The 24,641-nt window shown below is 50.5% G+C and overlaps 1 long non-coding RNA gene across 2 annotated transcripts; it reads right to left on the bottom strand.

Moving 5' to 3' along the window:
* Positions 1–11,436: 11,436 nt before the first annotated feature.
* On the bottom strand, positions 11,437–24,347 carry LOC125755259 (uncharacterized). Of its 2 annotated transcripts, XR_007411202.1 has the most exons (4): positions 24,241–24,347; positions 22,807–22,899; positions 22,367–22,404; positions 11,437–11,937 (listed from the first exon to the last, which is right to left on the bottom strand). It is a non-coding gene; the product is annotated as an uncharacterized LOC125755259 (long non-coding RNA). The 2 variants fall into 2 exon arrangements; XR_007411201.1 differs by lacking the exons at positions 22,367–22,404; positions 22,807–22,899.
* Positions 24,348–24,641: the final 294 nt, after the last annotated feature.

The following is a 24,641-nucleotide window of genomic DNA, read 5'->3' as shown; positions in this document are numbered from 1 at the left end:
CCAGGAACTCCCTGATTCACTCTCCCCTCCACTCCTGGCTGCTCCCTGGCCCGGCCCCTGCTCAGCTCCCTGCTGCCCCTTCCCCGCCACACCCGGAGGCTCCTCTAGACAACACCCCACCCACTCCCAGTCAGTGCCCCCACAGAGATTTCCCTGATCTGCCTCCGGGCCCCATCCTGCCTCATCCATCAGGACTATTTCAGAGTTCCTTACCCCAAAAAGCCCGCCTGGACCCCCCAGTTGGAGTTAGGTCCTTCTGCTCTCCTTAGAACTGCTGCTGTCCCAGTCGACTCTGGAAGTCTCAGACCCAGGTGGCCACTGGTGCAGCGGGCTTCCCGGTTCCAGCCAGCACCTTCACAGTGAGGGCCACAGGGCGGCTCCACAGCTCTGCAGTGGTCAGTGAGAATGAGAGGCGCCCCCCGGCTTGGCTCTCCCCACATGGCCCTCGATGTGGCCTGGCCTTGGCCTGGGGCTACCCGGGCTCTGCCCACGTGGCCAGGTATAAGTTCAGACTCGGGTTGATGAGCTGGATGCTCAGGGTCCCCCTGAGCCTTACAGGCTTGCAGAGGTGAAAGCAGGTGTGGCCCCTCGGAGCCTTTCTTATTAGCCTTCCCTGGAGGAGGATCCAGCGGCTGGGCCAGGGAGCCTCTGGGGGAAGGGATGGTCTGAGCTCCTGGTGCTGCTGGCCATCAGAGTCCATCCTGAAATGAACAGAGTAGAGCCCACAGGAGGCCTGGGAGCAGACCCTGCTCCACTATCCCTGACCTTGAGGTCAGTTTCCTTGTCTCTGATGGAAGCTTGACAGTACTGGGCCCCACAGACCCCATGGGGCTGTCTGACGGTCCCCCTCAGCTGCCTGGGTGACACAGTGGGAGGAGGTGGGAGGACAAGCCTGGACTGAGAGCCAAGTGGCCACGCCACAGCCCTGGGGCATGAGCTTCGTGGGGGTGCTTGCCACCCCATTACAGACGGGACACTCTGGCTGAGGCTGCTCAACAGTGTGGCTGGCCACATGCCTCGAGCGAGGAACAGCCAGACTGGTGCAGCACAGACGCTCCTGGAAAGTTGTTAGCTGCGCCTCGGCTCCCACCTCTATACTCCTGTCTTCTCAGGAGCATCCAGGGGACCCAAGAGCTCTCTCATTCCTAACATTTGACTTTGCTCTTGTTCAAAGCTGATGGGCCACAGTTCAATGCCATGGGAAATGCTGGGCTTTGTGAGGATGAGTGGGCCCACCCACCTTCCAGAATGAATGCGGCATGTATGTATTCACTGGACATCTTTGTTTTACCCAGCCCACATCTGTGGCTGTTGAGTCTCAGGGAAGGAGTGGCACCTGGGCATGCCTGACATTCTCCAGATAGACACAGGACCCTGTTGTGCCCTTCCCTCCTGCGCCTTGCCCTCTGTCTCTGCCACCTTCCTCCCTCCTCCTGCCCACCCAGGCCCCAGGACCCTGGGGTCACCAGAGCAGCTAATGGATCACTGCAGTTTCTGAGCTGTGGTCTTGACTCATCCTACCTCTGTTTCTTGACTCATTGCCCTGTGACCTGCTGGAAAAACAGCAGTCCCAGCCCTGGATTAGTCCCTGGCCCCTGGGCTTCTTCCTGATGCTCTCCCAAGTCATCGAAATAGCCCAGATTGTGTGCACCCATCTTTTCTTTAAATATTTTTTGAGCAGAGCTGATTTTAAAAACATAAGTTATGTCTGTTTGGGCCAAATGCAGTGACTTCTCTCAGACTGAGAAATAAATTTATTAAAAATAATTCTGAAAAAAAATTCAAAAAAATTAAAAATAATTCTGTTGCAATGAAAGCAAGGCTGAGGTAGATCTGAGCCACAGTTAGTGTGAGTCCCCTGGGTGCAGCTGTGGCAGAGTCCCCTGGCACTGCTGGGCTAGAGGGCAGTGCACACAGCCACCCACTACCCCTACTTACCAGGCCTGGACTGTGGGCAGAGAAAAAGAGAAAGATAAGAATTGATAAGAAGAATGGGTTGGCCAGGGGGGGCCACACAGATGGCTATGGGACAGAGGACGGTGGAGAAAGGACAGGTGCAGGGTTTTCGGTCCAGGTTGGGGGATTGGGGGGCAACCAATCCCTGTGGAGACTGGCCTGTGCCAGGGCTGTGCCTAGATATAGGGGCACCAGCAGCTGCCTTTGCTGCTGTGACTTGACTGGCAGGAAAACAGAGTGGGAAATGAACCTCAGTCAGTGTGGTCCAGGGACCTCGTCAAGGCCAGGCCTGCAGGCTGTGCCCGCTGTACCCGCTCAGGTGCCCAAGGCCACAGGGCATCGCCACGGCCCTATTACCATAAGCAATAATGCAGAGGTGTGATAAAAGCCATCTGTCATTCATAAAAGGTGATGTCGCCTTTTTGCAAAACCATAAGTCATCCTGGGGCTCAGCCAAGAAATGGCCCATAAAATCCTGAGTAATGGCCTCAAAGCATACTTTTCAATATAAAGAATATTCTAGGCAGCTGTTTCTAGAACTTATCTGTGTGCAGTAATTTTATACCCAAAACAATTACTGGGCTCAGTGTCTGATGCACCCCTTCAGCACCCCCCTCATTAGCAGCAGTAAAGTGTCTAGAATGTGTGATGGTCCTGTGAGCACAGGATCCTGCCCCCCAGTGACAAGTGGTAGGCAGTGCTGTGCTCGTGGGCCATGCCCTTTGCCGTCGGATGCATCGGCACGCAGGGGCCTGGGGGGACACCCACTGTCTTCAGGATCTCCAAAGTTACCAGGGAGGGGGAGCTCAGCCTGTCCTGAATCTGTTTCTATGGTAATGCAAGGCCAGCTGGTTTTGTCCGCATTGGATGAGGGCAGGCATCCAGGGATACCGATGACCCCAAGGCTGGTGAGTGACACAGAGCGTGAACTCCACCCCAGGTGGACTCGTTCCCAGAGCAACCAAGGCTTGCCTGACTGCACAGGGGGGCGAGGGATGGTGGGGCCGTGCCTGCCTTGGGCACCACTCTATAGCCAGAAGGGAGCGGAGCTTGCTGGTGGCTCATGAAGACCCAGGAAGTGCTTTCTCTGTCCACCCTACATGAGGCCCCCGTCTGCTTGGGGGTGAGGCCAGGAGAAATCTCTGAGTGCTTCACTCTCTAGAGCCACAGCTCCTGGATGTCAGAGCAGGGATGATTCTGAGGCCCCACTGTATGTCCAGGACATGTCTCTTGGAAGGAGAGAGCAGCGGGGTGCATGCACGGGCCCTGCAGCCCTGGCTTCCAGGCACAGAGGAGCAGCCTGGGGTGAGCACAGGCCGAGATGTCTGCCAGGATGGAGACACACACACTGTGGCTGAAATGGGCACTGCACAGAACCAGTCAGCCAAATCGGTAACAGCAAAATCGATACCGCTGCTGTCACGGAGTCAGTCACTTCAGTAACACCGGGTGTGGGGCTTTCTCGTGGGCCCACGGCACTGAGGTCGTAGGGAGCCACCACTGGGTGCCGGCGCTCTCCCGGAGGCTACACAGGCCACAACCACTATCAAATAGAATAGTTGTGTCTCCACTTGCCTGAAGTCTCGATCCTTGAAGGCCTATTTTGATTCACCTTGGGTCATATGGACTATTTTAACTGGGAGTCAGGTCCCTGGGTTCCCATGCTGGGTCAAGCACCTGTACCCACCATGGGAAGTTTTAAGGCAAAGTGACTATGACCTTGGAGAACGTAGGGCAGGTGACACTCTGGTGGGTAGGCTGCGGCCTGTCTGATTACTAGTTTACATTCATGTGGCCACATCAAGGAGGCCCCAGTCCCACACTCTTGCCCCTAAGTGGCCATTCTGTAACCAAAGCTAGGCAGGGCTGGCCAGCAGAGCTGGAGTACCAGCAAGAGCTAGCCCGGCCAACTGAGCTGGTATAGTCATTATGGGGTGCTAGCTAAAGCATATGGTTGCCTCTCTGGTGGATGTTCCAAAATTGACCACGCTGGTCGTTGCACGCATCTATGAACACACAACAACCACGGAACCAGCACTAGGTGCTATGTGAATTACAACTCAAGAAAGCTGTTTGAGTGAAGGAAAGGACCTGAAAATTCTGGAATCAGTGATCACTGCCGGGTGTGGGATGCTGGGGACTGTGGCCAGCACCAGGGCCACCGCTGAGAGGCTGAGCGGCTTACCTCAGCTGGAGAGCCGTCTCTGCTCTCCTGAGAGCGTGCTACTGTCACCTGCAGCCCTGGCCACCCCGGCATGGGGATGCTGGGATGGTGAGTATGTTGTGCTGCCTGACACATGCGGAGTGTTTTTCTATCATGAAGACATCTCCTGAACCAATGGGGGTTTCAGCAAAGGTCAGAGGCTCCTTCTCAGCTGCAGGGAGGGGTCTGACTGGAAATGGGCACCATGGGCACAGATGTCTCTGGTGCTCTGGGTGAGGGTTATGGCCATGCCCCAGACTGGCCCTCCTACCACCCTCCCGGCAGTGGAGGGTTCACTTGGAGGCCCCTCTCTTCTATGCTCCCAAGCGGACAATGAGATCAGCCTGACAGATGGGCTGACTCCAGGCAAGCCAAAGCAAGTGGGAGTCTGTGTGCTCCATGAGTCACGGGCGACTGAGCCAGGCAGCTGAGGGCCATGCAGCCCTGAGGTCAAGGTCATTGTGAAGATGCCTGTGAACAGGGGCTCAGGCCTCGATGCTGCTTGCTGGCCAGATGCAAATGGATACAGGGTGGAAATGCTGCTGCGTCCATGCACACGAGCCGGAGATGATCCAGGCGCCCTGAGGGAGCCCTGACAAGAGGGCATAAAATGAGGAAAACTAAAGGAGTAGATAATACTGAGAAGAGACTTCTGCGGGGCCAATGGTGAAGGGAACATTCTTGTATAATCACGGTGCAAGAGAAAACCAGTCTCATTTTCCAGGCCTGATGCTTGGCATTTATACAGAACTGGCTTTTGTATCAACACAGGTGGGCCAGAGCCTGGAGGCCCCTTGACATTTGCCACCTCTCCTGTGTGCTGGCGCCCCTCTACCCAGGTGGGCTGTTGTCTAGGGTGACCCTGCTCTCTCCAGGTTCCTGGGACAGTGTGCGCTCCCACTTCAGAGGTACCGTGGTAAGTGGGGTGCCACCTCATTTGGTCAGAATAGCAGCAGGGTCTCTGTGGCCTTCTCCAGTTTGCCATTGTGAAAACCGAGTCAGAGCGAGGAAGGCGCTGGCCAGGGTCACACAGGTGCCTCGCACAGGCAGGGACTGTGAGTGCCTTTTCATTTTTTTCCCAAGTGCAGTTTACATAGATAAAAGCTTCATAAACTGAAAACACTTGTGTACTTCACACTCAGATCAAGAAATAAAAAGATCCCACAAACTTAAAAATATCCACTCTCACTGACAAGACTGGAGAATCCCAGGTGCTCATTTTTAGTATTGTCAGTAATTTTAGGCATTTGCTTCATTTTGTATTGGCCTTACTTTATACAGTTGACCTCGAATGACACGGGGGTGGGGGGGAACCAACCCACCACACAATCGGAAATCCTCGTGTAACTCTGACTCCCCAAACACTTAACTACTAGTTTACAATTAACCAGAAATCTTACTGATAGTGTAAACGATTAACACATACTCTGTATATATATTATATATTGTATTCTTATAATAAAGCTAGGGAAAATACATTACGAAGAAATCATAAGGAAGAGGAAATACATTTAAAGTATTATACTGTATTTAGTGAAAAAAATCCTTGTGTAAGTGGATCTGTGCAGTTTGAACCTGTGTTGTTCAAAGGTCAAGATAATTTTATTTTCCTTTCCTTGATGCACAACAGATGCTGAGCTTACCAGTGTTAGGTTTTCCTATGTTCTCATGTGTGCACTGGGCTACAACTCTGCCTCTAGTTCCAGCCTCACCTGCATCTCTGCCGGCTGAGCTCTGCCTGGGAGAGCTGCAGAAGGCGGGTGGAAGAGCCCTGGTCAGCGAGCCTGGGCCTTGCATCTGACAAGGAAGTGCACACCCCTGGGCCCCTATTCCACTGTGAGAGATGCAGGTGACTCCTGCATGGAAGAGACTCTCCTGGGAGCCTGGAGACCCCCAACTCCACTGCTTGCCCTGTGAGTCCAAGGAAGGGGAAACAATACTTTTGTGAGGACTAGTCCAGTCCATCCTTATGCCTGGATGGGTCAGAAAACACCACTGAGGAGAGCCGCCAAGGGCCTGGGCCTGCTCAGTCCCTTAGTCCCTCCTTGGCTGTGAAACTCTGCTAACACGTCAGCGCCCTTGCCTCTCAGGGTCCGAGCTGATTAGATCTAATTACAAGACCACCTGGTGCAGCAGAGCAGGTCCTGCCAACTGGTCAGGGGGACCCCACTCACTGTCCCTTCAGAAGTGACCAAAGGGTGATCATGTCACTGAAAGGCAGTGCCTCACCTCCAGCCCCAAGCCCCTCACCTGCCCTGCACTGTGCAGCCTCAGGCCAACAAGGGGCCCCACATGTCTGGTGCCTGCTCTGCTGTGAGAACAAAAGGTTGGTCTTACAGTCTGCTGGCATTTTGGAGTCAGTTCTCCCCATGCCAGCCTCTGCCCTGGGGTACCTACATGTTGTAGTTGTTCCTGCAAAGGCCTATGAAGTAGTAGTGCTGTTATGACACCTATTGCAGAGATGGGGACACTGAGGCACAGAGAGAGTCAGTGACTACTGGGTTCTGAACTCCTGCAGCCATGGGTGCTGCCCTGCTGAGGCCCCAACACTCAAGGCTGTGGATGCCTGGACACTTGTGAGGCTGCTTCTCTTGCACCTGAAGCCTCCTTCCCGTCCTCCACACACACTGAACCAAGAGACCCCAAGAAGATGCAGCATAGCTGCCAGAGAATGGGTTGGTACCGGGTTTTGATTGTAATCCTTGTCAGGAGATTCAGGGGTTGGAGTGTAACGGAGCTTGACAACTACCTTCCCATTATAGAATCTCCATGTCTCCAATTCCTGGGAAATGACAGGCTGGTGCAGGCAGGGCCCAAGATGTGCCGGGCTGGTGACAGAGACACTAATCAGGGTGGACACACCTAGCGACAGCGACCTGTCCATGGCACCTGTCAGCATGGCCCTGCGTTGGCCGCTGGCTGCGCCTGGAACATCCTCTCAGAGCCTGGGCCCACACTGAGGCTGGTCCCTTCCAGAGGGACGGGGTCCACTCTGAAGACAGGAGAGCAACAGAGGGAGTCTGGGGAAGAGTGTCATCCCTCCAGAGGGTGGCTGCATGGGAAAGGAATAGCATGGAGGGTGGGGAGCCCTCCCTGAGAGCCCTAGCTGCAGCCCAAGGGCCACAGGGCAACACAGGAGCTACACCCTTGGGTGGCCTTGGGAGTCTGCCCAGCTTGGGCTGGCTTAGGACAGTCCAAAAGTCACTGGGCTCTGAGTTTGAGCTAATCCTGGGGCTGGTCTCCTAAGGGAAGGCCCAGCCATAAGGCAGTAAAGTCTCCTTCCTAAATGTACCATAACCTTTCCTCCTCCTCCTCCTCCTCCTCCTCCTCCTCCGTCTGCCCCTCCTCTTCCTCCTCCATTTTCCTCTCTTTGCATGCCTTATCTCCTACAAAGTCTGCCTGCTTTCCTGAACCCTTCTGAATTCCAGGTTTCTCTGGGCATTTGTTTCAACTAGAATATCTTTGCTACTTGTTTCCATAAACATCATACCATGGACATGTTCCACTGTCGTCAAATATTCTTAACAAACATGATTCTTAGGGACAAAATGATATTCACCACGATTGTGTCAGGATGCATCTCCTTGCTGGTAGGTACTCACCTGGTCTCCAATGTTTCACTATAATGAATTAAACTTCTTACCGTACAGTGTGGGCGGGGACTCTAGTTATTGTCCTAGGGTAGATTCCTGAAGCAGAACTGCTAGGCCAGAGCATGTCTGTTTACTCCAAAGTGGCATGCATGTGTGTGTGTGTGCGTGTGTGCATGTCTGCGACAATCTCAAACCTGAGAAGAAGTTGCAAGGGCAGTACAAGGATTTTTTTCTGACTGCTCTAAAAATAAATTGCTGACTAGGAGGTTCCATCACTCCCAAATTTTCCCACAAACCAGGACACTGTGCTGCATCAGGACAGCACAACTATCAAAATCAAACCAGGAAATGGACACTGATGCTTTGCTAATCCTCTTATACTGCATTAACCTACCCTCCGCCCCACCAAAGGGTCCAGTTTAGAGCCCCTGCCAGCTTCTTTACTCTCTCTCTCCTTAGGAGGAGTATTTCGTCTCATCTTGACTCTCATGATCTTGGTGCATTTGATTACAGGTCAGCTATTTTCTGGAGCATCTGTCCATTTGGGTTTGTCTGATGTCTCTTTGGGATTAGATGCATCCCTGACAGGAATGCTGCACATTAGCAGATTTAGAAGATCCAGGTATAATTTGGTTTCAACATGTATGAAATTTTTAAAACCCAGAAGAATGAATCCATCTACTAGTCTTTGCCTTCAGGTAATGTGTGTCTCTCCTTCACTCAGACTTTTCTAACAACCTCAGTGAGATTGTGAGCATTTTCCACATTAACCCTCTGTCTTTCCAAACAATTGCTGAGTTGTTACTACTGAGATCAGGTCTCAGTTTGTCCCTATTACATTTTCCAAATCACTGCTGACTTCTACAGGAAAGTCATTCCTATAGATATGTAAAAAGTTCATTTTACACATCTTGTTGACAATGTTCTCATCACATATTTCCCCCTTACTTCCTGCCTCTTGCCCATCCCTGGCTCTATGCCCCAGAAACTTTTGCTCAGGTTTGCAGGTGCCGGCCACATGGCCAGTCCTGAAGAGCACCTGGCAGGGAAGGGCCCACCATGGTGGTCTCTCCAGAGAAGGTGGGGATCCTCTTCTGCCATCCCCACCCCACACCTAGCTATAGTCCCTCTGCTCTTTGCTCACCAGAAACACCCCTGTGGTCTGTGACTACTCACCCACGTTCCAGCTTCCTGTGCTGTGGACAGTTTGTGTCTTTTTACTTCATTTGTTCTTTATATATTTCTTAAAATTCCAGTGTCCCAGTGAGAAGGAAAGGCAGGGAACAGCACTGACACCACCAGCCCATGACCATCCTAGCCTGCCATCTATGATGGGGGAGCTAGAAACAATGGAGATCCTCCCACATTCACTAAAGGAGCAAAGAAACATAAATGAAGGCCTAGCAAAAATGCCTCCCCTCCTTCCACAAAGATCATGCTCAGCGGCAGTCAGAGCACTACTCACTGACTATCATCTCTCACTCATCCCTCAGGACCACCGAAGCCTGGGCTCCTATGGTCAGCCTGTGGCTGTGGGATCACATGCCCCTCCCTGCATGGGGGAGCCCAGGCAGAGAGGCCTTGGCGCCAAGGTCCCAGGGCCCTTTGGGAGCTGTCTTTCCTCGATGACCCCCAGTGAGATCTGTACCTGGGTGGCTTCCTGAAAATCCACCTCTTGATCAAGGGGATCTGAACTCCAGCAATTGTTTCCTGAAGATCTGGATTACAGAATGGAGGGTTCCTTGGTGAAATCTGCATTGTGTCTTTTTTCCAAGGGCATATCCAAAGACATTTTAAAAATACATGTGGAGAAAATTCAGGTTTTCAGAAATAGTATGTTACAAAATAAACTGCATGTTTCCTCTTTTCTGTATAAAACAGAAAACACATGGTTATTTTTAGCTTCTGGAGCTCCACTGGGAATGGGATGGTAGCAAGTGCCAGTGTAGACACAGAGAGGTCCTTATGAGCTGCTCAACCCATGCCATCCAAGTGCCTTTGGAAAGGATGCATGTAAGCAAAGCCTTATTCTCACCCGTGTCAATGCTGGTCTAAGTAACAGTAACTCACCAGTAACAATGAGTTACTGGTCTACGTAACAGAACTCACCAGTAACAATGAAGGACACCTGCTCTGGGATGAACCCAGTTAAGGTCCTGTAGCTCCCAGACTTGGTTTCCTTATGTGTAAAACCAGGATAGTGAAACTGAGACCTTAGGCTTATAATGAAGATTTCATAAGAAAAAGTACCCAAAATGCTTGGCACACTATCTGATACACTCAGTAATGGGAACTGCTTGTGATTGTACCATCAATGTTTATCTTTAGATACTGGTATTTATGCACTAAATCAGCTCTGCAGGGACCAGCAGTCTGGAAACTCCCTCTTCCTTGAGGGAATCGACCCCACATGTCCTTCCCCTTGCCCACAGGAGGTCTGGGAAAAAGAGTAGCTTTGAGGATTTCACAAAGCAAATATCTGAAAGAGCTCCCAGTGACCACAGCTAGAATAATTTGAGGAAAAACTAATGGTTTTGAATATGTCATTAATAATGACAGTGTTAGATAATCATCCATAGACCAAGTGAGAAGAAAGGGCAGGGAACAGCACTGACACCACGAGCCCATGACCATCCTAGCCTGCCATCTATGATGGGGGAGCTAGAAACAACAGAGGTGTTCCCCACACTCACTAAAGGATCAAAAAAACATAAATGAAGGCCTAGCACAAAAGTTTCCCCTCCTTCCACAAAGATCATGCTATGTTTATATCATACTGATATAAACATCCAAATAAGTATATAAATGTGGGAGAAGGAACAGTGTTTTCCTACAGGAAAGCTCTTGTTAATAAATGTAGAAGGGATGAAGGAAGTAAAATATCACCATTAGGCACACAACATCATAACAATAGTTTCTAGCCACTAGGCAAAAATCTGAGGGGAAACAGCATTGGCAGCGCCGGGAAGCATCTCCCCCAAGGTATGGACCATTGCTCTGGGTGGGGCTTTTGAGACATGGTTGCTCTGCACATATTTTTAGATCAGAGCTTCACAAAAGCACTCTCCCTGCACTCTTTTCCTTCACCTCGTTTTTTTTCATGAGAGTTTGGTTTACCTGCTAACTTCAGGGTGATTCTAATGTACAACACACCACATGCAATGAGACCGAACGGAAACATGTAAACACGGGCTAGCACCTGCAGCCACACATCTCAGCATCTTACCCACCACTGACCCCAGGCCCCCAAGAGGGGCTGAGGGTAAGGCTCTGGCCCCTTTCTCATGAGGAGTGAGGTCATGGTGGGCTAGAGAACAGATTAAAGACTGAGCCTGGTGCCCATGCCCACCCAGCTGCCCCAGAGGAGCCAGGAGAAGAGGGGCACAAGAGACAGCCTCCCCAGGATCCACACACCAGAGGGCAAAGGAGAGAAGCTATAATTTGAGAAGTTCCCCTTTGGTATTTTCTTGAAAGGCCATAACAAGGACTACAGATGCTTTTCTCTTATTTTTGGATGAGGGTTGATGTTTCTCTACATGACAAGGGGTCCCAGAACCACGCAGATGAGGGCCATCTCATTTTGAGGTCTTTGGTGCAGATAGGACGCCCATTTGCATCCCTCCCTGTCAACAAGGGATATTATGATGTTTTCATCTCTAGCCCTCTGATAGGAGAAAAGGAATCTTGTTTCAATTTGCATTTATTCAATGGCTTGTGCAGGGAAACCATCTCTCATGTGTGAGGCACCATCCAAGTCTCTATGTCATTGTCCACCAGAGTTTTCTCTCAAAGCTCTTTACTCAGTAAAGGTCCTAAATGTTTTATGTAATATTGAATCTATGGTCCCACCACACCATTGCTCTGCTCTTATAACTGGGAGGCTAGATATACGAACCCTTCATGTTTTCCCCATGGGGTCCGGTTCTGAAGTAGAAGGCCACGTTCAGGGACATCTGAACATGGGTTATTTTGAGACCCTGACCTGTGGCCTGAAGGACACAAATAAGCAACAGCAGAAGGGAAGACTTGCAGGCTCCCCAGGGCAGGGGCTGGGGCAAGAATAATGCTGTTTGGGGCTGAAGATGCAGCGGGAAGGTAGCAAGACAGCCAGGACATGCTCTGGTGGAATCCAGTCTGGTATAGGGAGGAACCGTATTTCAACCCTCTTGGGGTCTCTGGCAAGGCCTGAGAATTAGCAAGAGAAAAGGACACAAGTTTATTTAACGTAAGTTTTCTATAACATGGGAGCCCTCGTAAGGAAAATGAAGACCCAGAAAAATGGCGAAACTGAAATATTCCATGCTAGTGTGAACAAAGAGGGGAAACTGTGGGAAAGTATCTGAAATACCTAGAGAGGGAGTTATTTTAAAAAGGTCTCAGAACTCTCTTGGCCTGGACTCCCATCCCCTCAGCAAGGCCATTTCCTTCCTCCTGGGGCAAGAATGGTACCTGTCATGGGGTCTGTCTCTTGTTCTCAGGAAGAAAGGGAGAGATAAGGATGCTCTCCCTGAACCTGTTGTTTTTTACTCAAATAACCTTATGCCAAACTCGGCAGATGGAGCAGGTGTGGTACATGGTATGGATGGAGAGAATGGGGTGAATGGGGCAGGTAGGGAAGATGGGGGGGTGGATGGGGAGGGCGGAGAGTATGCACTGGGTGGTGCTGATGGAGGGGGCATTCCTGCAGGCAGCAGTCATTTCATCTTTGTCATCATGTTCTACTTGTCTATTAACAGTATCTGGGCAAAGTCTGAGCTTGTGTGGCATCTAAAGGAGAGAAGACACTCCCCCACCATCCCTGTCCAGGATGCTGGAAGCCAACTCCAAAGCAAACATGGCTCAGGGGCAGTAGAGGTGATAGTGGATGGTTGCTGAGCTTCTGCTTCTGGTCTAGGTGCTCACCCCACTAGGACTTGAGGTCAGGGGACTCCACTAAGGGCCTGCGCTTACTCCAAGAGACAAACACTTGTGGCCCTCTGAATGCCATGTTCTCTTTAGATCTGGTTGCAGTAGATGTTGTCCTTGTTCTACCTCCATTTCCTACTGTCCATCTACTATTTCTATGCACCTAAGCTCCAGGTCTTTTGCTCTCAACATCCAGTCTCTGAGTATTTCACAGAGGGCTGCCCTCTGGCCACAAGAACCCCCTTCCCTTGAGCTCCTGGAGGGATGGAATTGTCTGGGGATTACAACACTTAACTGGTCATTGACAGGAAGGGTTTGAATCCAAAGCCTTTGCCTCTAGACAGAGACACCTGTGAGCTGTGACCTGTAGTCTCCAGAGTCTCTCCCCCCACCCCATCTGCTTCCCCCTGGCATGCCATCACTTCCAAACTATCAGAGTCTGCTTCTGAAACCCAAGACAGGAGACACCCACCCACATTCACTTGCCAGTAAATGAATTCTCTTCCCAAAAAGTTGCCTGTGGGGGGAAAAAAAAAAAGTTGCCTGTGGGGTGATCAGAGAAGGTAGAGAATGGTGATGGAAAACTTGAGACCATCTAAGTGAACAAAGCTGTCATACCATGAGTCCATAAAAAGATGATGCCAAGAAATGTCCTATGGACCAAGGAAAGGGATCCAGTTAGAACAAAGAAAAAGTAGGTTGCAAAACAAAGTATAGAATGTGATTCCATTTCCAAGGGGGGGAGAAAGCATTGTATAGGACTGTGTGGTAAACAACTTAACCTTGCCCAGAGAGAGGCTTGGCCTTGCCCTCAGCTTCCGAGGGGGGATGGCTAAACGCTGGATGCCTGAGCCCCATGAGAAAGTCTGTGACTTGGGGGGGGGGTTTGAGTCACTCAGCATCAGTGCACCTTCCAGAGGGGCTGTAGAAACATCAGGTACAGGAGCAGCAGGTGACAGAGCCCCAGGAAAGACTGGCAGCTGAGCTCCGGTGAGGACATGTGGCTGCCAGAAAGGAGTGCCGTCTGCAGAGGGCTGGGAGCTTGGAGCTTGGAGTCTGGATTCTTCCCTGGGTGCCTTCTCCATGGGTTATTTTAACCTGTACCTCTTTGCTGTACTAAACCACAGCCATGAGTGTATCAGTTCTCCGTGAGCTCTGAGTGGCCTCCTAGGGAATCTTCACGTGCAGGTGTGCACATGCACTGCTCCCTCCAACCCTGAAATAATGTTAACTCCACATACACGACAATGTTTGTGAGGCTGAAGAACCATCCGGAAACATCCTGAAAATAGACACCCCTGGGATACAGTACAGGGACGTCTATAAGTCCCACTTCTGCTTTATCACTCAGCAAAATGCAGTAGACCACTTTCTACCATAAGTGCAGCTGGAAACTTTAGTTTGCACCTAAACCTATGTGTGCTGCTTACTGACATTCTCCCTATTGCATAGCTTGAGATTATGTAAACCAATCACCTGTCAGTGCAAAATGAAAAGAAAGCTGTTTCTATGAAGACCAAGATAAAGTGATTTGGAAAATCAAGATAAAGGCAAACTGAACTTGCCTTAAAAATTGATTTTTTGAATTAGGTACAGGCAAAATAACTCTTAAATAGAAAATAATTCTTGGATATTTGGAAGCATTCTGGTCTTAGATTGCTTTGCAAACACTCGATTTCTCTGTTCACATCAGAAAAATATTGTAACTGCACATCTTAGGAAAACAAATTAAGGATGTGGTTTATACTAAAAATGAAGACTAAATAAAAATCCAATCCTTAGACGGTGTTCACTTGGGAGCCTTTGGCTCCATATTGAAACATCCAGAGTGGTGACTGGAGCTAGAAGTGGCCACCTGGGGATGGCAGCCAGCAGTGTGGTGGCCTCTGGGCAGGGTACAGTGAGGTACAAGAAGACTTTCTGGATCAATGAAACTGTTATGCACGCTAACGGGACGTTCTACATTTGTCAAAACTTATCAACAGATGGTATTAGAACCTGAAGGTTTCACTGTATGAAAAATATTACATTAAACTTATTGTTAAAAATTAATGCACGGCCACAAATTTTAAGTTAAAAATATATGTAAGGTATGTTTGCTTCCTTATTTTCTTATTACCTGCTTTTACCAGTTTTTATGATTAACTGACAGATCATGCTGGCTTCAGAAAAGTGTTTCTTCTGTTACTTTCACAATAAAGGAAAAATGTATTTCAAAAATTTATTTACTTATTTTAGAGACAGAGAGAGACAGCATGCAAGAGCAGGGGGAGGGGCAGAGGGAGAGGGAGAGAGAATCTCAAGCAGACTCCCTCTGAGCACGGAGCCCAATGTGGGGCCCAACCCCATGACCCTGAGATCATGACCTGTGCCGAAACCAAGAGTTGGACACTGAGCCAGTGTCTGGGGCTACCCAGGTGCCCCAGAAATAAATGCATGCTAAATAAAGTAAAATGTAATCATTTTCATCACCAACGGGGGTGGGGGCAGGATCCTCCATGAAAGGAAAAGACTATCCACCTTAGAATAAGAACTTTTCCAATTAGAAATCTGAAGTTGAGGCATATATGTGTCCTGGAGAGCTGCCTAAAATATAGAAAACGTCCCATCTTTTAGAATTCTAACATGGCAGAGGATGCAGAGGGAAGAAACCTACCGTCACCCTCCTTTCACAATGGTGATCAGTGCCCAGGAGGGGAGCCTGCCTGGCCCAAGCTCTCTAGCAGCACACCCAGGGCCAGGACATGGGCCTCCTTGCTGGGCAGGGAGTTGCCACTGTCAGCAGTGGTGATGTTATGAATACAAATGTGAAAATGCTATTAAACACTGCTTATCTGCAGAGACATTTTCACCCTTGTACCTGCTCCAATCAGACATGTGGCCTCTAACTGCAGCCGGTCTGCAGAGATACCACAGAAGCAAATGTGTGCCATGAGATCCCCTTCTTCCCCTCTGCATCTGCCTCAGACTTCCCTTCTCATCTTTCCCTCAGAAATAAGGCCCCAGGCCCCTGGGGGGCTGCACATACCCAATACCAGGCTTGACAATGATTACAGCTTTCTCTTATTGAAGACTGAAGGGAAGGACCTAGGGCAGGCTTAACTTGGCCAGAGACACTGCTTTGCTTTCACTGGGGTTCCCTGGTATGCTTTCAAGTTCACGTGCGTGGTGTTGACTTCTGGGGGGGAGTCTTGTGCACTTGAGACAGTCAGTGCCTTGTCCAAAAGCCCAAGTGTGATACACAGGGTGATGGGACAGATGGTTGCAACTCTGGAGGCTGAGGTGGTCGTCCTGGGTCTGAGACCCTGGCACATCTCTGGCAGGGACACTGCACTGCATTTGGGCCTTCAGTGGCCCAGACTAACAGGGAGCTCCACACTTACAGGGAGCAGAGGATGGAGTCCAGGCTGGTGCTCTGGGCAGCTGAAGGCAATGCTCTCCCAAAGGATCACTTACCATCCTCCATCTCCCAGAAAGGGGGCTTCTAGCCACTGAGACTCTGCCCACTCTGGAGTTTAGATACTACTGGAAGTTCTGTGAGGTCTGATGGGACAGGCTCACTCTTTTCAGGAGTTGAGGCAAGATGACCCCTCAAGTAGGCTGCCCAGGGGAAACAGCCCAGCCTTGCCTGCGGGGCTGACTCTGGCCTTACCCCAGGACCCAGGATGTGGCCTAGAAGGAATGCAGTGAAAAGATGCTTCCCTGATTGATGGGAGAAAGGTGCTGGGTGCAGGCCCATGCCCTGTGGGGTAGGGGTCACCTGTGCTGGTGTAGACCCCTCCCCACCCACAGACTTCGCATAGACCCAGCATAGCAGTGCCTGCTCTTGGCCACCTGCTGATGCCAGGCTGGGCTGAGGCCCGCAGTCCCATCCCTCTGCAGCTACTCTGGGCTGGGCTCACACTGTGGTAATCCGTGCACTTCTAGGATCCCAGGGTCAGGGACCAGGGAGATCAAGGAGGTCAGTGTGGAGAGATGTCTGGAGACAGGCCCAATCAATGGTGCCACAAGAGGGACCCCCTTTGGAGATTCACGTCAGAGGGCATCAGCAAGTTCCTGCCACTTGTGAGGGTGGGGTGGGGATGAAACACAGGCACCCAGATGCCCTTCCGAGCCTTTTCTCAAGCTAATACCTTATGGAGGTGATTCAGCACAAGTCCCCACATACTGCCACACAGGGACCCCATGCCCAAGGACCATCCCAAGAGAGAGCAGCTATGAGAGGCATCTCTTCTTGGGGTAACTCCCTCCCTTCCTTGGGGTTCTCCTTGCACTGTGCAGCTGGGGCCTCTTGTCTGCAGACACCCCACAGCAGGGGCCGCCCTGACTCCCAACACAGCTTCTGCAGGAACACACTGCTTCCAAGAGAGGAGGTCACACACAGTGGACGCGGAAGGACGGCAGCTACTCCGTCTGACCAGGCCCCTTCTCAGTGTTGGCATCGCCAGAATTACAGCCTTTTCAGAGGGGCCTCTGTCTAGTTTTCAAATTACTGGTGATCACTTCATATTAAAGATAATCTTCCGATTTGGAATGAAGACTTAGAATATGCACATGCTCTGTGAGTCTGCGTGGCTGAGGTGCAGGGGCTTGTGGTCTGACTCTGGCCATGTCCAGACAGGCCTAACTGCTGTGGGCAGCGCTGGGTACCAAAGAAGTTGGCTCCTCCAGAGGGAGGAGGAACGTGTACAGGGCTGTGGTTCTGTCTTAGCATTCCCGAGTCTAGACATGGGATAAGAACTTGGGTTGAGGGGATCCCTGGGTGGCGCAGCGGTTTGGCGCCTGCCTTTGGCCCAGAGCACGATCCTGGAGACCCAGGATCGAATCCCACATCGGGCTCCCGGTGCATGGAGTCTGCTTCTCCCTCTGCCTGTGTCTCTGCCTCTCTCTCTCTCTCTCTCTGTGACTATCATAAATAAATAAAAAAAAATTTTAAAGAACTTGGATTGATCCTCAGGGTGTGGAAGGAAAGCCAAGGGCATGCAATGTGAGCACAGCGTGTGCAGGAATGTGGGCGGCAAGGACTGGGGACGTCTGTGCACCTGTGCCTCTGTGGACCCTCTCAGCCATCACCACCCCTGAGAAGGCCAGATGGCCACACCCATGCATGGTTTCTGAATCCTCACACAGTGGGAGGCCTTGTAGCCTGAAAGAAATTGCAGAAATTCATTTTCAGTTTGGTGGCCTCATGCCACTGAGGGCAGTCCTGTGCATCCATACCGGGCACGACCACAGGCTGCTAGCATTCCAGTGGCCTACATCCTGTTCATGGTCCAGTTTCTTTTCCCAGACGCTGCAGGGTCCCCAGCCTCTGCAAGAGAAATCCTCAAACAACACGGCAGGGGAAGAGCAGGGAGAGGGGATCTGCCGTCTACCCCAGAGTGTGTCATGAACCAACATGCAGTTTGACATATAATTTACACAACCCTGGGTGTCAAAAGGTCCTGTGATGATTCCTCACTGAGATGCCCCGATCTAGGCTACAAGAGATCACCTGATTTCTTTCTAAAACATCCCAAGTGCACACAAGGGCATGTCTCCATGTACTTTAAAGTCAAAGTATCCTTACTACATCCCATTTCCGTTGCTTTGTGGTGAGCTCTGATTAGAAACCTTTTTCCTGGGGCACCTGGGTGGCTCAGTTGGTTAAGCGTTCAGCTCTTGATTTCAGTTCAGGTCCTGATCTCAGAGTTGTGAGACTGAGCCCTGCTTTGGGCTCCGTGCCAGGCATGGAGCCCGCTTAGGACTCCCCCTCTCCCCCTCCCTCTGCCTTGCCATCCCCCACCCTCAGTCTCAAAAACAAAATTTCCTAAGCTTATGGAGGGACCTAGGGCTGCCTGAGATGCTGCAGTCCACTGGTATCTACTGCCTGAGCCAGCCTGCAGGTCCAGGGCAATGAGGGCAGAAGCTGGTATTCCCTTTCATCAAGAATGCAGGGTTGTGGGGCACCTGGGTAGCCAGTTGGTTAAGTGTCTGCCTTTACCTCAGGTCACGATCTCAGGATCCTGGGATTCAGCCCAAGTTGGGCTCCCTGCTCTGTGGGGAGTCTGCTTCTCCCTCTGCCCCCCCCCCCAACTTGTGTTCTCTCTCAAATAAATACATAAAATCTTAAACAAACAAACAAAAAAGAACACAGGCTGTAACTGAGTCAAAGGGGGTCCAGCACCTCAGTCTGCAGCAGAAGAGCAGACTCTTCTGCTCCTACCCCCTCCCCCCAAACAAGCATGACTTGAGTGGGACTAGACATTGGCCACGCTGACAGAGTTCAAAATGATCCTGTCAAACAACCACAGAAAAGCAAGAGACTCAGGATGAACTAAAACCAAAATGGGAAAAAAATGAAGACATTAACAACTGTCCACTACACAAAATTGGTTTGTGCCTTTTAAGCTCCACATTCACAACATCATGCCACACCAGCCATTATGTCACCAGGTCCCCTCCTCAGGTCTCTCCCTGAGCTAACTGAAACCATTCCCAACCTTTGTTTACCCATTGTTTGGTCTGCTCCCGCCCCTAAATACAAACTGCAAGAGGGTGAGGACCAAGCCTGTCTTACCCTGGGGCACACCTGTCTGGAGTGCACAGGTATCGTCTAGCCATCTCCGCAGGGGAGGGCTTCTTCCAACTGCATGAAGGGTCTGTATGAGCTACAGGTGGCCCTTATGGTCTCCCCAGCCCCAGGCACCACTCCCAGTGTAAGCAAATCCCCATCACTGTCACATCTCCTCCACATGACCACCCCCCTTCATCATCTCTCACCCATGAACCCCACACACATTTTAAGATGTGGAATCTACCAAACATATGACTCGCCCCAGTTTTCATTATCGAGGGTAACCCGCCCACACACAGTCTGAACACGTTTGGTGCACAAGATCATTATGGTGACTCCAACAAGCTGAAACAAAATCAAAATACAGTGGACACATCAGCAAGTGTGGCCAACGATGTATGGATAAATGCTAGAATTTCCAAAGCCTTTTAAAAATATTGGGAAAAATACTTGAAGTATCCCATTGTCAACCTTTTTGGCATCCTGAATTTTCCCCACCAGAGTTTTTTGATCAGACTTATGTAACTGGAATCACATGGGACATCCTCCCTTAAGACTGCATTGTGCGCATCAGTAGCTCGTTTCCTTCCACCAAATAACAGCCCATTGTGTGGACAGAACACAGTTTAGCCATTCTCTACATGGGTACGGGGGCTGTTTTCAAGTTTGGTTATTATGAACAAAGTTGTTGTAAATATTTTTGTACGAGCCTTTTTCAGACATGGGTTTTCATTTCTCATGGGTAAACACCTAAGAGTAGGATTACTGGCTCACAAAGCAGGTATGCACTTAATTCTGTAAGAAATTGCCAGAACTTTCCCCAGAGTGGCTGTCCCATTTTACACTCCACACCCCTATCTGTGTGTAGTGTCTGGTAGCATCTTATTATAGTGAACCTCATTTACATTGTAGTGAAGTCCAATTTATCAATAAGACAAACAAGTTGGAAGCTTAAGATGCTACACAAAGACTTCCATGCAGCTGCTTCCCCTGCAGAGGATTTACCCAAGGGAAAAGAACACATGTGTCCACACAAAAGCCTGAACAGAAGCATTCACAACAGCCCAAACCTGAAACTCCCACATGCTCATCAGCAGAAGAATGACTAGAAAACTTGCCCGATGGCACTCAGCAATACAGGAGGACTCGTTAATAGCAAAGACATGCTGAGTGAATACACCACTAACCAGGGCACGCTGCATGATTCCACTTAGTTTTGGGACCTGTTCTGAAAACATAAGCTGTACTATACAGTTGTATTATTTATCTAACACCATGTTCTGTTCTTTTCCTGTGTTTCCTTAAGCCCAGTGCATGACTCATCACTAACTTTGCCCTTGTCACCCTACCCCTTGTTTGCACACTGATTGTAAGAATCTGATGAAAAACAGGTGATATTTTTCTTAAAACTATCTTATGTACCAGGTCCCAGATGGTGCCTCACTGTCCAGAAGACTGTGAACCTTCAGTAGTTTCAAGACTACCCCTCAAGTTTCAAGAAGCCCATTACCTTCCTTTCACATACTCATATCCCTAAACAATCATGTATAAACTGCCCCTAGATTCAAGAAGGCAAGGCAACTTTGGCAATGATGTCTGGCCTCTTCACTGGGCTGCCCTTCCAATAATAAAGCTTGCTGTGCTTCAAAATTGGTGTTCCAATCATTGGCTCACTGTACATCAGGTGCATGAACAAAAGGACAAATCTCCACAGGGACAGAAAGAGGATGGGAAGTGCCTGGGACTGGGATATGAGGAGTTGGTTGGGAAGGAGCAAAGGGCAACATCTCTGGTGAGGGAGATGTTCCAGATCTTCACTGGGATCTGGTTACATGGGTGCTCACATTTGCCCAAGTTCATCAGAGTGCACACCTAAAGTGGCTGCGTTTTATTTTGTGTAACTTATACCTCAATAGAGCTCATCTTTAAAAAGACATAAATACTGTTTCTGGCTCAATACATCTTCCTTAGGTAATTCCCCTCTTCTGCGGCAGCACCACCAACTGAGTCACAGCTTTGCCTTGTGTCTACAGTCTCAGAGCACTGTCTTGACAACATCAACATCCTCTTCATTCTCTGTAGTTACCTGCTTTGCTGCTCTTTCGTATACTGGACAAGATAGAAACTTCAGAAAACAGTACATTCGGTCATTCATTCATTCATTCATTCAGCTGGTCAGGCAACCAGTGACCAGTGTTTATTGTGTCTGTTAGCTCCAGGCACTGTATTAAGTGAAGCTTGAAGTATCAATAAGACACAATGTCCACCGTATATCTTAGAAGAGATAGGGCAATACACCATACACAAAGATAAACTCAAAATGGATGAAAGACCTAAATGTGCGACACGAATCCATCAAAATCCTAGAGGCACACAGGCAGCAACCTCTTCAACCTCAGCTACAGCAACTTCTTGCAAGACACATCTCTGAAGGCAAGGGACACAAAAGCAAAAATGAACTATCGGGTCTTCATCAAGATAAAAAGCTTCTGCACAGCAAAGGAAAGAGTCAACAAAACCAAAAAACAATCTACAGAATGGGAGAAGATATTTGCAAATGACAAATCAGATAAAGGGCTACTACCCACGATTTATAAAGAACTTATCAAACTCAAGATCCAAAGAACAAATAATCCAGTCAAGAAATGGGCAGAAGACATGAACAGACATTTCTCCAAAAAACAACCTACATATGCCAACAAGCACATGAAAAAATGCTTCCACAGCACTTGCCATCAGGGAAATACAAATCAAAACCAGGATGAGATACCACTTTATACCCGTGAGAATGGCTGAAAATAACAACTCACGAAACAACAAATGTTGGCGAGGATGTGGAGAAAGGGGAACCCTCCTGCACTGTTGGTGGGAATACAGGCTGCTGCAGTCACTCTGGAAAACAGTATGGAGGTTCTCAAGAAGTTAAAAATAGAGCTACCCTATGACCCAGCAATTGCACGGCTGGGTATTTACCCCAAAGATACAGATGCAGTGAAACGACAGGACACCTGCACCCAAGGTTCACAGCAGCGATGTCTACAATAGCCAAACTGTGGAAGGAGCGGAGATGCCCTTCAACTGAAGAACAGATAAAGATATGGCCTATATATACAATAGAATATTACTCAGCCATCAGAAAGGATGAATACCTACCATTTACATCGACATGGCTGGAACTGGAGGGTATTATGCTGAGTGAAATAAGTCAATCAGAGAAAGACAATTATTATACAGTTTCACTGATATGAAGAATATAAGAAACAGGGCAGAGAACCATAGGGGAAGGAAAGGAAAACTGAATGGGAAGAAATCAGAGTGGGAGACAAACCATAAGCGACCCTTAACTCTGGGAAACAAACTGAGGGTCGCTGGGGGGGGGGGTGGGTGGAGGGGGGGGTAACTGGGTGATGGGCATTCAGGAGGTCAGTAGTGTGATGACCACCGGGTGTTGTACAAAACTGATGAATTATTGAACTGTACTTCTGAAACTAATGGGCTATATGTAGGCTAAGTGAAGTTAAATCAATAAATTAAAAAAAGAAGAGGAGATAGGGAGATACAAGGTGAAATAAGTACACAATGGCATCACTAACTGGTTGTCCAAGTCCAAGTTCCGGAGCACAGCATGACCACGAAAAAGGGATCCAGGCCTTCTCCAGAGCGAGGAGAGGGTGCAGAGAGGCTGTCTGAGGCAGGTGCGGAGGGAGGGAGCACAGGAAGGACATCAGAGCCCGGGAAAGGGATTACGGGAGCCGGGGGATGCCCGGGGCTAGAAATAGGGTAGAGACGGAGGGGGGAGGGGACGCCGCCTCCCACACCACTTGTTTCTGTCACCCGGGAATGTAAAAGCACAACTTTATTACTTCACATACCGGGCCACCACCTGACCACCCCAGTCACCCCTCCGCAGGGGCAGGAACAGACCAGGACCGCGAGGCCGACTCTGGACTCCGCTGGGGGCGTGTGGGGGGAGCAGACTCGCCGGGGTCACGTGGCTTAATAATGCATGGCTAATTACAAAAAGCCGCAGAAATTGCTATTAAAACCCTCCTTAGGGGATCCCCGGGGGGCTCAGCGGCTTAGCGCCTGCCTTCGGCCTAGGGCGTGATCCCAGGATCGAGTCCCGCATGGGGCTCCCTGCATGGAGCCTGCTTCTCCCTCTGCCTGTGTCTCTGCCTCTCTCTCTCTATGTCTATCATGAATAAATAAATAAAATCTTTAAAAAAATAAAACCCTCCTCTACACTCGCGATCAGAGATAACAGAAAGCAGTGTTCCCCTTTTCCACGAAGACTTTCTCAACCAATTGGATTCCGTGACGCGCACGTGACGCACTTCCGGGGCCACGCCCACACCCCCAGAGAGGAAGTGGGACGCCCGTCTCCTCTCGGAGCCCTGAGCGGGCGCTCACGCGCCGGGGAGAGTTCGCCGGCAGCCGGGGAGGGACAGGCTCCAGGCGGCCGCCGCGGGACAGCCGCGCAACGAGGAAGCCGCGGCTGGCGAGCAGAGCTGCCACGTTCACGGGGTGGGGCGGGGGGCTGGGAGTCACCTTCTCGCGAGGTGACAAGGCCGGCGGCGCAGCCCTGTCGCCTCCCGATGGCGTCACAGGCCTGCGCGGGCCCTGATACTCAAAAGTGGGGCCGGCTGTGCACGCAGGCTCCTGCCCAGGGGCTGCCGCGGCCGGACGCACCAGTAAACACCTGCGGAACGGGACTCCGCGGACAAGACAGGCGACACGCGCTGGGGGGCAGGGGGCCAGCCTCCGTCCTTCAGCCCGCGCCTGCGCAAGGCTAGCCGCCACAATGCGCCTGCGCCGTCTTCATCGCCTTTTCTCCTCGGGCACATTGGAGTCTTTGCTAAACCGCCGCGGGGACCAGGCGATTCAAGTCGAGGCCTTCTTGGCCCGCCCAGTTCGGCGTCACACGCTGCACCTGTGCTTTCCGCCTGCAAAGGGGCCCTCCTCATCTCGCCTAGCGACCCTCTTGCCCCGCTGCCCCCAGTGTCTCCGATTGGGCGCGCAGGACCTACCTCTCCTCTCTCTCCCTTCCCTGACCTCTCGTAGCCGCCATGTTGTGCAGCTCTGCGCGTGCGCGGGCCCCTCCCCCCTTCAGCCCCCCGGCGGTTTGCGCGGTGGTGTCGGGCCTCTGCGGCAGAGCGCTGTGCGCGTGCGCGGCCCGGAAGGTCTTTCCTGGTTTAGCGCCTCTAAGCGAGGGTGGCCCTACACGGCGCTTGCAGGGTTTTCATTTTTAGCGTAAAGTATCTCCAACAAGGACGTCACGAGAATTATGTTTTCCTAAATAAACATGATTTTTAAAAAAGATTTATTTTAGAGAGCATGAGTTGAAGGAGGAGCAGAGGGAAAGAGCCCAATTCCATCTCACAACGCATGAGGTCCTGACCTGAGCTGAATAAGATGCTTCACCAACGGC

Source organism: Canis lupus, chromosome 6 (genome assembly GCF_003254725.2).
Source record: "Canis lupus dingo isolate Sandy chromosome 6, ASM325472v2, whole genome shotgun sequence".
NCBI classification, from domain to species: Eukaryota; Metazoa; Chordata; class Mammalia; order Carnivora; family Canidae; genus Canis; species Canis lupus.
The sequence above is the reverse complement of the archived record's forward strand: the minus strand, read 5'-3'. Positions and strand labels throughout refer to the sequence as shown.